Source organism: Lactuca sativa, chromosome 4 (genome assembly GCF_002870075.4).
Source record: "Lactuca sativa cultivar Salinas chromosome 4, Lsat_Salinas_v11, whole genome shotgun sequence".
Classification (NCBI taxonomy): Eukaryota; Viridiplantae; Streptophyta; class Magnoliopsida; order Asterales; family Asteraceae; genus Lactuca; species Lactuca sativa.
The window spans coordinates 538,888-551,115 of record NC_056626.2 but is presented as its reverse complement, the minus strand read 5'-3'; the positions used below and the strand labels follow the sequence as shown (position 1 = coordinate 551,115).

General features: G+C 33.2%; 2 long non-coding RNA genes across 13 annotated transcripts; both read right to left on the bottom strand.

Moving 5' to 3' along the window:
- Positions 1–3,943: 3,943 nt before the first annotated feature.
- LOC111920455 (uncharacterized) lies at positions 3,944–7,582 on the bottom strand. Of its 12 annotated transcripts, none has more exons than XR_006189986.2 (11): positions 7,507–7,582; positions 7,063–7,348; positions 6,903–6,994; positions 5,930–5,978; positions 5,628–5,692; positions 5,483–5,535; positions 5,029–5,147; positions 4,863–4,955; positions 4,582–4,653; positions 4,401–4,497; positions 3,944–4,100 (listed from the first exon to the last, which is right to left on the bottom strand). It is a non-coding gene; the product is annotated as an uncharacterized LOC111920455 (long non-coding RNA). The 12 variants fall into 12 exon arrangements; XR_002859880.3 differs by having other exon boundaries at positions 4,401–4,481; XR_006189988.2 differs by having other exon boundaries at positions 4,891–4,955.
- A 74-nt stretch (positions 7,583–7,656) lies between these two features.
- LOC111920457 (uncharacterized) lies at positions 7,657–9,617 on the bottom strand. The gene is made up of 4 exons (XR_002859889.3): positions 8,496–9,617; positions 8,295–8,377; positions 8,159–8,216; positions 7,657–7,755 (listed from the first exon to the last, which is right to left on the bottom strand). It is a non-coding gene; the product is annotated as an uncharacterized LOC111920457 (long non-coding RNA).
- Between the last annotated feature and the right edge of the window lie 2,611 nt (positions 9,618–12,228).

The window sequence follows — 12,228 nt, the reverse complement described above, 5'->3', positions numbered from 1 at the left end:
ATATGGAAGTGCATTTCATCATGACGGCTCGACACTGTGACAACCCACAAATTTTTTATTCTCGTTAAGTCATCATTGGTCAAACTTAATCCTTCCATGGCCTTAAATTAGATGGTTTATTGGGTTATAAGTGTTGAAGCCTAGATTAACTAAGAGTATTAAGGTTTGGAAGAGATTAGCTTTAAAAGAAACGAGAACCTTCGCATGGCCGCAAACTCCTCTGTGCCGTAAACCTGCGAGCCGTAAACCACTTCAGATCGTGAACCCTCGGTTCACGGCCGTAAACGAGGCTTCAGCCATGAACTCCTCGGCCGCAATCACTTCTCTATATATATATATATATATATATATATATATATTGATTTACTTCATTATTGCTTCGTTTCTCACATATTCAAGTCAAGAACTCCCATTCTCTCTCAAGTATCATCAAGGATATCCTCCTTGAACTTCAAGAGTGTAAGTTATTCTTCCATATTTACTTGATATCCTTCTTGATCAAGTGAAACCCTTTGGTTTTATCCATGAAATCATCACTTTTGGTCTAGATCTTCAAGATCATCATCTTTCATAAAGAACACCAAGAACACACACTTGTTATTGGTGGTCGTGAACTCCCAAAGGCTTACAAATCGTAAGTATCTTTCCACATTCTTGTTAACCACTAGAAACTCTTGAAACCTCATGAAACAAACACCCTTTTAGCGTGAATCAAGAACCAAAAAGCTTGATCTTCAAGAGTTTACGGCCGTAAACTCTTCCTTTGGCCGTAAACCCTTCTTAAAGTCATGATTTTGGCCGTGAACCTCCTTAAGACCAAGAATAGGACCACAACAACTTCATAGAATCAAGTTTGGGCCGTGAACACCTCATGTATTATGGCCGTAAACTCAATTGTGGTCGTGAACACATCTTCCTTAGGCCATAAACTCCCTTTCATCAATCACATGTGATTGTAACACTTCCTTACAAGTGTTTCCTAGTCCCTAAGGTTGTTTCCTTGCATGTTAGTCATTTTAAACACTAATTACATGCCTATATATATGCCATTATACGTCATCTAGGACTCATTTGTGTCTCGGGAATTCATTCGTGGAACTTCTCATCCTTACACGAATCTTCAATTGAATCACCCACATAAGGTGAGTTGATGCCCCTATAATCAATCTTTTACATGTTTTAAATGCTTTTAAGGGGGAAATACAAGTTGAACACAATGATATTGTGTAAATGTTTATTTGTGATAACCATCACATTAAAGGATTTCTTATGCTTTTATAAGTGATCAAATCAAATCAAAAACTCTTTTAAGTTATGTTACTTAGTTATTTATAAAACTTTGTTTTTAAAGTACAATCATAACTCAGTAGATAATTGAGTCTTATCTACAAATCAGAGACATTTCAAAACAAGCATACTAGTAAACTATAATAGGTATAGTTTAGGGGTTCAAAACATACAATAACAAGAACAGGGAGGAATATACAATAACAATAACAGAAGGAACATACGATAACAAGAACAAGATAACATTAATGTGAGACTACTTCACGGCTTAGCAATACACTTGTTAGTGTAGGAACATGAAAGTGAACCTCTAGCAATCTTATGTACATATTCCAAAGTGTGTTGGTTCCGAAGGGAAAAGTGCTCCAGAACCTGTCCGGAGCTAAAGAGAAGAAGAGGAGGAGTATTTTAAAGAGGAACACATTCCGAAGTGATCCTAACGTTCGGAATGTATGCAGATCCAGAAGAACGTTATTTGTCTTTTGTCATTTATTATCCTTGTATTGATGTAACGTTTCATAGGACTCAACCTTTTGTTATATTAGATAATCAGAATGTCAGAAATAGTTATATTGTCAGGTCCTGTGTAAGTTACTTAGTTTATTCGATGTAACTCTCTCCCTTATATATGGGAAACATTCAATACAAGTAAAATAAATATCTTTCACTCACTTTTGGCATTGACTCTATCATATTTAAACATTCTTCTTGTTCTTCATTTATTAACTTTACCTTGATCATTTACTCTCATTCTTCAATTAATGTCTTGATCTTTTGTTGAACTTATTATCTAAGACTTGACTGGTCTTTCCAGTCTTGACTTGAACCTCTATTAGCAAGCAGACATTAATCTCAAGCATTCACTCAAGGTTTGAGTTTTCAAACCTTGTCCATGCACATCAATCTTGTTCTTTCAGTTAGGTCGCGTTTTGTAACCAGAGTCTCCTGGAGGGAGAGCATGAGTTTATGTATAGATCTATATAGGATTGACACCCCGCATCTTGTTGCTAGCTAAAGTGGGACTTGCAGGTCTACGGGTGACAAATGTCACATCAGTTTCAACGCCAATAGGTCGTCGTGTTAAACACGTGTCGATCGGTATGATTATAACCACATCACATTTTAACCTTAATTAACAACTGGTTTTAAGGTAGTTAGTGTTTCAGTAGTTACTTTATACAACATTACTGAATACTTTCATTTTCCCATTACATTCATATAGTGATCTTCTCACATAAAAGGTAATGCAAACTATTTTCTAGTAAAGATAGTCTTAAATTTGGGAAAACTTACAAAAGACAAACAGTACAGTCGAGTGTTAGTACATTCAATAAAAAGGAGGCCTGTAATGCTAACTTTATGATTCCTCGGTAGATACATCAGGGATATATATTAATCGGGTCCGACAAACAGTAGGATGTGTGCTTTCCGCTTCATTTCTTGTTCCTTGTTTGGTTGTAGGCTTACAGCAAATTCACTCAGTCAACTATCTATTCAATCTTAGCTATATATATATATATATATATATATATATATATATATATATATATATATATATATATATATATATATATATATACGCCAAGTAATCATAAGGAGTATCAGGTATGGGTCAGGTCATAGTATACAAATTCAATATACTGTTTTCTAGTACAAAAACATACTTTTTAGATAGAACATTTAGTAGACTAAACTATAAACTTATCAGTAAAAGGGTTTAATTCGTTTTACTAAACCAGTATAACTTAAAGGACCTTTAGTGGTTAATTCTATAATACCTTAGTTTATACATCAGGGTTATATGTAATTAATATCCGATAGGCAGTTGGATGTGTGCTTTCCGCCTTACTTCGTGTTTCTTGTTTGGCTGTGGGCTTAGGGCAGATTAACCCATTTAACTGTTTGTTCAATATTAAATTATATATAGCTTGTATAAACTAAGTGATTATAGAAGGAACTATTGTGATTACCATTTTTACTAAAAGAAATATATGATTTTCTTAAAGAATGTTTTCATCAAATATAAAGAACTATTACAGTTAACTCCGTAAGTACCAAATAAATACATCAGGGTTATATACAGTGAAGATCTAACAAACAATAGGATGTGTGACTTCCGCCTCATTCCCTGTTCCTTGTTTGGTTGTGAGCTTAGGGCAGATTCACACAATCGATTGTCTGTTTACTCTAAATGGTATATAACTTGTATCCATTTAGTACTCATAAAAGAATAACTTTACCATACAAAAAATGCTTAGCGGCGCAACTTGTTGCTCGTTTGTCTTCTCATTTGTTGTATGTTGATAACTAAATTTGTGAAATAAGTTTCAAAAAAATTAATTGAAACTAGATTGGTAACCCCCGCTTCGCGGGGGGCAGACGGACCATATGTGTTCCTATGATATCGGTTGTAACCTTTGTTCAAGATATTTCGTATCTACTAAACGACACGTCTCTACCCATTTAGTCAAAATCTGTCGAAATCTGACCCTGCCAATGTAAATTGTCAGCAAATTATGTTGCCATTATGTTTAATTTGCCATCAATAAGACGTAACATTGTCATTGGGGTTGACATTTTTTGCATTTCTTGGTTTTATATTATCAGCATTCAAACATTCCCTGCTTTTTTATAATAATCATGAAGTACCGAAGACTCAAAAAAAAGATAAAAGAACTATAAAACAAATTGTATGAAAATATATACAACGTTTATATAGAGAATGTCAATTGTAAATGAACGTTTATATAGAGAAAGAATCCTGAAGGAGTGAAGAAACTGAAGTTAGAAATGGTTTCTTCCGTTGTTGGGACCTACAACATCACAAAACCATATAAATTGGTATTGCTTCACAAAAGGTTAAAATACTCAACTTCACTCAAAAATTTATACAACTCCCATCCATGCTAATATAAGATTAAAAAAATGAAAAAATTTGGATTTAATATAAATCATGTGGGTATAAACTCACAACATTCATGAAGAAGAATATATTTTAGAATAAATATATGTTAGTTCAAACTATTGGCAACAAATCGAATGCAACTAACTTTGCAATTAACCGGTTAAGTTGGGAGGTGGTAGATAAAATGGGCAATAGGAAGGATACAAACCTCGAACATGAAAGAAGCGTTGTGTGTCTGTCATTTTTTGATACATCCCAACAAAAATTAAATCAAGGAACAACCCCTTACCTGCACCCTCCCTCACCTCAATATAATAATAACACATGACTGAAATACAAAAAAAAAAAAAAAAAAAAAAAAAAAAAAAAATTCAGAAGCATGAACTTACTTCAGGATGGCTTGTCAGAAAGGCGACCAACTTTCCACGCCCGCAAGCATTTTTTGTGAATTTGTTCTACAGCTGTCAACAGAGTAAACGGTTTTGGTCATCAAGTAATATGTTTTGCAATATTCGTCCTTAATTGAAGTTTTTATATCATTTTCGGTTCATTTTCCAAGTTAGATGAGTATTTTTTGCCCCAAAAAAATAGTGAATTTTCTTATATAACCCCAAATAAGTGACCAAAATTTGAAAAGAAAACATTCTGGGACTATAATTGAAAAAATGACCTGTACTCAGGGACAACATGTAATTTACTCTTAAATGAATTCATTTGCAGTTTCTAACTGATGTCCATATATTTCTTGTACTTGAGCAGAACACTTTTGTAAAAGAAGAGCAAACATGTTAATAGAAAAGATTAGAGGTATGGGCAAGTGAAAAGGCAAAACTAACTTCTCTAATTCTGCCACCTGTTGTTCATGCTCTACCTTAAGTTGCTTTATTTCATGTATGAAGATGTGAGCCACTTTTACAACAGTTTCTTTTTGTTCGACTGCATCATCTCATGAATCCTGTAATGTAATACTACAGGGTTAAATAGGGAATAACCTGGAAAAAAGCCATTTTTGCCAACATCTTAGGATCTTTACTGTTCCTTTCCTTCATTTCTTTAATATATATATAATAAAAATAGTATGTACCAGCAGGCAGCAGCTTTCAGATACATTTTGGTAAATAGTTGTGTAACTAAAAAAACAGTATATAACATATAAAAGACGGAATTGAATTCCGTTTATTACGCCACGGAATGGAATCTCGGATTCCAATTCCTACGGAATTGTTATTACCTCAATTGTTATATCTGTATCAACTATTTAGCCTTAAAAAGAAGTAAAGATCAGCAAACCTGGATAGCCAACTGAGAAAAGTGCCCAAGATCAGCAAACATGGCCACCGACCCTAGAAATAAAAGTAAAACAAAAATTTTATATTAAAAATTGACACTTTAGACAAAAGAAGGACAATTTCGAATTTATATAAAAAACGCTTACCTGTGATGCATAATAAGATACCCCCTAAAGATTTCCAACCTCCGGTTTGCGTTTTTTTGAGGAATCTATACATGTGAAACGGAGATAAAACCTTATAAATGTGAGAATTCCAATGAAAAATATTGTGTAACCTGATTGAACTGATGCATAAGAGCAATAAAACGACGATAGGAGCAAATAAGAACCCGACAAGAAAAAACTTAGTAAACTCAACATTGTAAAAGCATAAAATGTTTAAAAAAGAAAAAGAAAAAGAACACGATTTGAGCAAAAAATGAAAATTATGAAACAATGAATGATACCCGCATCCTCCTTCCTCATTTTCCTTTCCATGATCACAATCTTTTGACCCTATTTTTTTGGCAAAAAGATGCTCAATGTAAGACTTCATCTAAACAACATAAAAGCTTTATTTTGTTGTAAATATAGTATTTCAAGATTCCTACCACCTACCAAAATAATAATAATAATAATAATAATAATAATAATAATGTTTTCATGACAAAAATTATGATTTTCGCATTTGAATACTAACCTTGCAAAATCAAATATGCAAAATTTTATTAATTTAGTTATTGTTTGTAGTTCAAAAATCTTCTAGACATTTTCAGTTCAACAACTATTTCAATGGTTAAATCTGCAAAATTAATGGTGTTAAAAAGGAACTTTAACTGTGTAAGTATTTAAAAAGATTATACTTTTTATAAACTAAGTTTTTTTCCTCTTTGCTTTTATTGATAGGAAGTCTAATGAAGTGAATTAACATAAAAAGTTTAGACCAATAATTGGTTGTTGTAGATAGGGTGTAATGTCATGTTCCACTGTTATAATAAGTTCAGATATAGGAATCGGTTGCTATAATATTGCTTCTGTTCCACTTCTTACAACGTTTTACAACAATATATCAAGATTTAATATACGGAATCGATTGTCCCTAGTGTTTCTTTGGTGAAATTCAACATTTTAGAAGATTACTTTGCGAAATCTATCGTATTATAGCAATATCATCCAATTATCCACTTACCACTTCCGACATCATACTTTTAGCTTTAAAAGTACAATGTTATATATGAACGTATTTTTCGAACCAAAAAAACTCCATATATTGAATCTTGATACCTTCAACTTTTGGATTAAAATTAAACAATCGCCCACAATAAGTTATGTACTGTCTTTGATTTTATAAATGAATGCATTTTCTTTGATCATGTATTAGTAGCTGCTAAAATACCAAGAATACCCTTGATATTTATCATTTATTTATTACAGATGTACCTGATAATGATTTGGCTTTCTTTTTTTTCAGCTGTAACAATCTATCAATCTGCCCTTGTTGCCCAAATTTCCAATTGGTCACATGTTAATATCTACAGAAAATTCATCAAAAGAATGAGATAGATGATATGAAGGTTACATGCAGAAATTAGCAACGTACTTTGATTTATATGGTTAGTAGAGCAATTGAGACCACTCAACCAATCTCCAGGAAATGGCAGAACTCCCGACATAAGTTGTTGGAAAAAGTATCTGGGTTGAAACATTGTAGTCATCAATTTGAAAGATTCTCTGCCTCTGTGCTTTTAATTCAAGCCTGTAGATATTAAATTTAATAAATTATTTCTAAAATAAAGTATCATAATCTCTCCTGCTGCAGCCATTTTTTGGTGTTTCTTTCTCCATCCAACAGCAACTGAAGCCTCTGAGCCTAAACTTCTCTGTACCTGGAAGACAATCAAAAAATAAAATATAACTTAGAAAAAAGATAAAATAGCAACATTCAAAATTATGATCAAGTAATTTAAGTAGAAAAAGATAACATAAAATATCTAAAAAATAATAGTTCTTTTTTTAAAAAATGAAAAGAGCTTATTATTCTTACACTTGCGTTTGATCTTGCAGAGAGTTGACGATGAAAGATTTATCGAACCGTCTCTTAATGACATGTACAACTACAGATACAGGTAGATACATGTTACAAACATAACTTCTTGTTTCCACTACTTTACTAATCTTAAGAATAAATTCTTGCCTATCAACTACTATTTCTCTTGGATATGAAAAGTGAGTAATAGGAACATTGGAAAGACTGATTACATTCCTCTCGCCCAAGAAAGCAGATCCCAATTGACTGTAAAGAAATTACCAAAATACATATTCCATTACACAGAAAAACAAATATCCAAAATAAAACCAAGAAATCACATGAGCATAACAATAAGAAGACCATTTCTTAAAAACTGTGATGAATGTCTCATGCTGGGGGTATTCAATCAGGATAAAAATTAGGGACAAAATAGACTTGATTTCTAAGCTTTGAGAGTTTGCGGTTCCTAATTTCGACTGTTGATGATTTTTCTATATTTTTTCTAAGACAGGGGCAACTTGGTCAAATGTACAATATTCTCCACCTTTGGTCACTATCTTTCCTTTTCCATCAATGGCATGGTGTTTTTGATATTTGATGACCATGTTAATGAATCCCATACCTTATAATTTATATCCTCAATAAAAAATGAATAAAACATTATCACCTTTAAACCGGTGGCACTTATCTTTTTTGTAAGCTGGTCTACAGCAACATTGCTTGATCTGTTCCAAAAGAAGTTCAAATAATGAAAAGACGACGAATTTGGAACTCTAAAAAAATTAAAACTAAAATAAACTGACATGCATGCTGAACAGGGATCTTCCATTTGAGTGTGAAACAACATATCAACACTTGTATCCTTGTAGTACTTATGTATGTCAATCTATTTTAGTGAAAAGCATGTCACAGGCAAGTAGTTAATTGTATCCAGATAATGAAAGGCATCAACTCTTGAACCTTCAAACAGCAAAAAAAAACATATATTAAAGTGAAATACATACCAAACAGAGAAGTATCGTCATCCACTCAACCTAGTTGGTGTTGAAGCCTATATATGTGTCAATAATCAGATTCTTCGATTCTTTCTGTAGGAAAGAAAATTTGACAAATACTTTAGACGCTAAAACATAATCAGATGGTGTATGCTAAAACATAGCAAGCTGTTAGAGACGTGGTCTGTATGCTTTTCCTTCGTTATGTCGATGTGTATGGCAAAAGTAAGCACCAGAAAGAAAACAATGAACTAAGATTTAGAAAACATAAAAGGTTAAGCGAGGGAAGAAAGACAAAAGCTTTGCCTCCAAATGTTGACAACAAATTCGAGGCGACGGAGAGATACAACCGGGATCGTAGTTGGTGTCCGGCGATGTTAGATTGACGTCTATGACATCTATTTGATGGATCGAGTCAACGACATCGTCATCATCGTCGGCTCGGGTGTTCATGGTGGAAGGTTCGATTTCGATGCCCTAAGCAGATCAACAAACGACCATACTCTTTAATTCTAATCGTTCTTGAAGACTCTTCCGTCGTCGGAACCTATCGCCGCCGTCCATGGTTCTCTCCTTTAGAAGGTCGACGATCGTTCTCGTACTCCTTTCTGTCTCTTCACTTTCCTGCAAAAACAAAGCCATTAGTTCACCGAGTCGAGCCATTTTTTTTATTAAGAATCAAACAAAATCACTCTCGGGTTGATCTGAATCGCTCTATATTTCCATGAATGATGAATTCAATCGATATGTATTTGTCGATTTGACAAGGAGAAATTGATTAGCCCTAACAGTAAAACGGTATGAAACAGGGATTAGTAGCCTGTAGCATTTGAAGCAGACGTTCGAAAATCAGGATTTTGGACTTTAATCAATCCAAAATTTAAACCTGATGTGATGATGGTGGTGGGTTGCGAAGCGATGGTGGTGGGTTTCGAAAGAGAAGAGAAGCAACACGTGTGGAGTGTGGAGATAAGGTGAAGAAGAATTAACGTAGGAATGGAAGAAGGAAGAAAAAGAAGAGAAGGTCTGGATAAGCGGTGGAAAGAAGAAACTGGAAGGGCTGATTAACGTAGGAGTGTGGAGATAAGGTGAAGAAGAATTACACAAATCGGAATTCGATTGGGTAAAAAAACGGTGAAGCAAAGGAGAAGCAACACGTGTAAAATGACCTGGAGACAGATTTGAATACCAATGAGGGTTACAGAGGCAAATTGTATTTTAACAAAAGAAGTGGGCTAGATTTGCCAACTCCTAATGTAGTTTACTGAAGGATAAAAATGCAGAAGAAGCAAACTATAGGGACCAGGAATGACAGAAATTAGTAATCTAAGTAGAAGGGCTGAAACTGACAAAAAAAAAAAAAAAAAAAAGATGGTTGTTTACCATAGTTGTCAAAATCGCGATCCTGATCGTAGGATCGTACGATCCTATAATCTTAGGTATGAAAAACGATCCGGATCGTAAAAGGATCGTATTTGGGGTAGGATCGCAGGTAAGATCGTAAGATCGTAGGTAGGATCGTAGGATCGAGATCCGATCCGATCCTACTTTCCTTTGATTTTTTTTTTTTTTGCAAATGAAATTTTTTTTACCACTTTATGCCTTTTATGCTTTACCAATCTACCATTTATCATTTTTTATTATGACTTATGACTAATATTTTGAAGTTTTTATAACTTTTGAATGAAAAACTAAATGTTTGAAATAGTTTTCATGATTAAATATTATAAACTAAAATTATATTCTATTTTGTGGGATCTTAGGATCTCGATCCCGATTTTACGATCCCGATCTTGCAAACCCAAAATCGATCCTAAGTAGGATCCCGATCATGACAACCTTGTTGTTTACTGTTAAAATTATTCACATCTTCTTTAATATATATATATATATATATATATATATATATATATATATATATATATATATATATATATATATATATATATATATATATATATCTCCTATCCTAATAAAACAGTACTAATGTTCCACGTGGCAATTGCTCGATCCTTAGAAGCGCTCATAATTTCTAACTGAACTTCCAAAAATGCCCTTCGAGCCTTTAAAACTCATTGTCCACTCAATCCGGCCATATGATATCCTATTAATTCCGCATATCATTCAAAATCTTCAATCAATCCCCTAAAATCGGGATACAATAATCAATTTGGTTTCAAATCTTTGACTTACTCTCAATAAATCACGGTTATAATCCTCATCTCCACCATTATGTTCTTCAACCTTAGGTTTCTAAATGTGAAGAGTGAAAGAGGTAAACAATTATATCTTTTAGTTGTGGTCACGATATTCTATCGCTTTCTTTGAAACTGGAGATAGGAGACCTCTTAATCGATATTTCATCTTTGCAACTGTAGTGGTACCCTTGTCGCAGTTCTTGCCCTTTCCTTTCATATATGTCTCTTCTTTCCCTCTTTCCCATTTCTTTATTTCTATGATCTGTATCAGTTTTTGCAAATGAAATTTTTTTTACCACTTTATGCCTTTTATGCTTTACCAATCTACCATTTATCATTTTTTATTATGACTTATGACTAATATTTTGAAGTTTTTATAACTTTTGAATGAAAAACTAAATGTTTGAAATAGTTTTCATGATTAAATATTATAAACTAAAATTATATTCTATTTTGTGGGATCTTAGGATCTCGATCCCGATTTTACGATCCCGATCTTGCAAACCCAAAATCGATCCTAAGTAGGATCCCGATCATGACAACCTTGTTGTTTACTGTTAAAATTATTCACATCTTCTTTAATATATATATATATATATATATATATATATATATATATATATATATATATATATCTCCTATCCTAATAAAACAGTACTAATGTTCCACGTGGCAATTGCTCGATCCTTAGAAGCGCTCATAATTTCTAACTGAACTTCCAAAAATGCCCTTCGAGCCTTTAAAACTCATTGTCCACTCAATCCGGCCATATGATATCCTATTAATTCCGCATATCATTCAAAATCTTCAATCAATCCCCTAAAATCGGGATACAATAATCAATTTGGCTTCAAATCTTTGACTTACTCTCAATAAATCACGGTTATAATCCTCATCTCCACCATTATGTTCTTCAACCTTAGGTTTCTAAATGTGAAGAGTGAAAGAGGTAAACAATTATATCTTTTAGTTGTGGTCACGATATTCTATCGCTTTCTTTGAAACTGGAGATAGGAGACCTCTTAATCGATATTTCATCTTTGCAACTGTAGTGGTACCCTTGTCGCAGTTCTTGCCCTTTCCTTTCATATATGTCTCTTCTTTCCCTCTTTCCCATTTCTTTATTTCTATGATCTGTATCAGTTCTACTTTAATTTTAACGATGTAAGCTGAAGAAATTTGATTTTCTTAGGGGTTTGTCCACCAACTATTTGTATATATGTCTACAATCATTGCTTCCTTCAATTGCAGAGTTCTCGACTTCAAAGAGCTTCACGAAGAGAATGCTCACAGTCTATATAGATACGATCATTGGAATGGCCTGAAATCAACAATGGATCTCTCGATGATGCAAATCAAGATCTTGAGGAAGCGCTTCCGATCAGGTTTCTTTCCTCTTCATTAATTTTTTGTGGGAAAGTTTTGTAAATTAACAATTGTGATAGATTTTAATATATTATGCTCCTGTATTATGTGTTCACTAATAAATACCAATTGTGATAGTTTATGTAATAAGGTTTGATCTTTTCTTGCATCTTTTATCT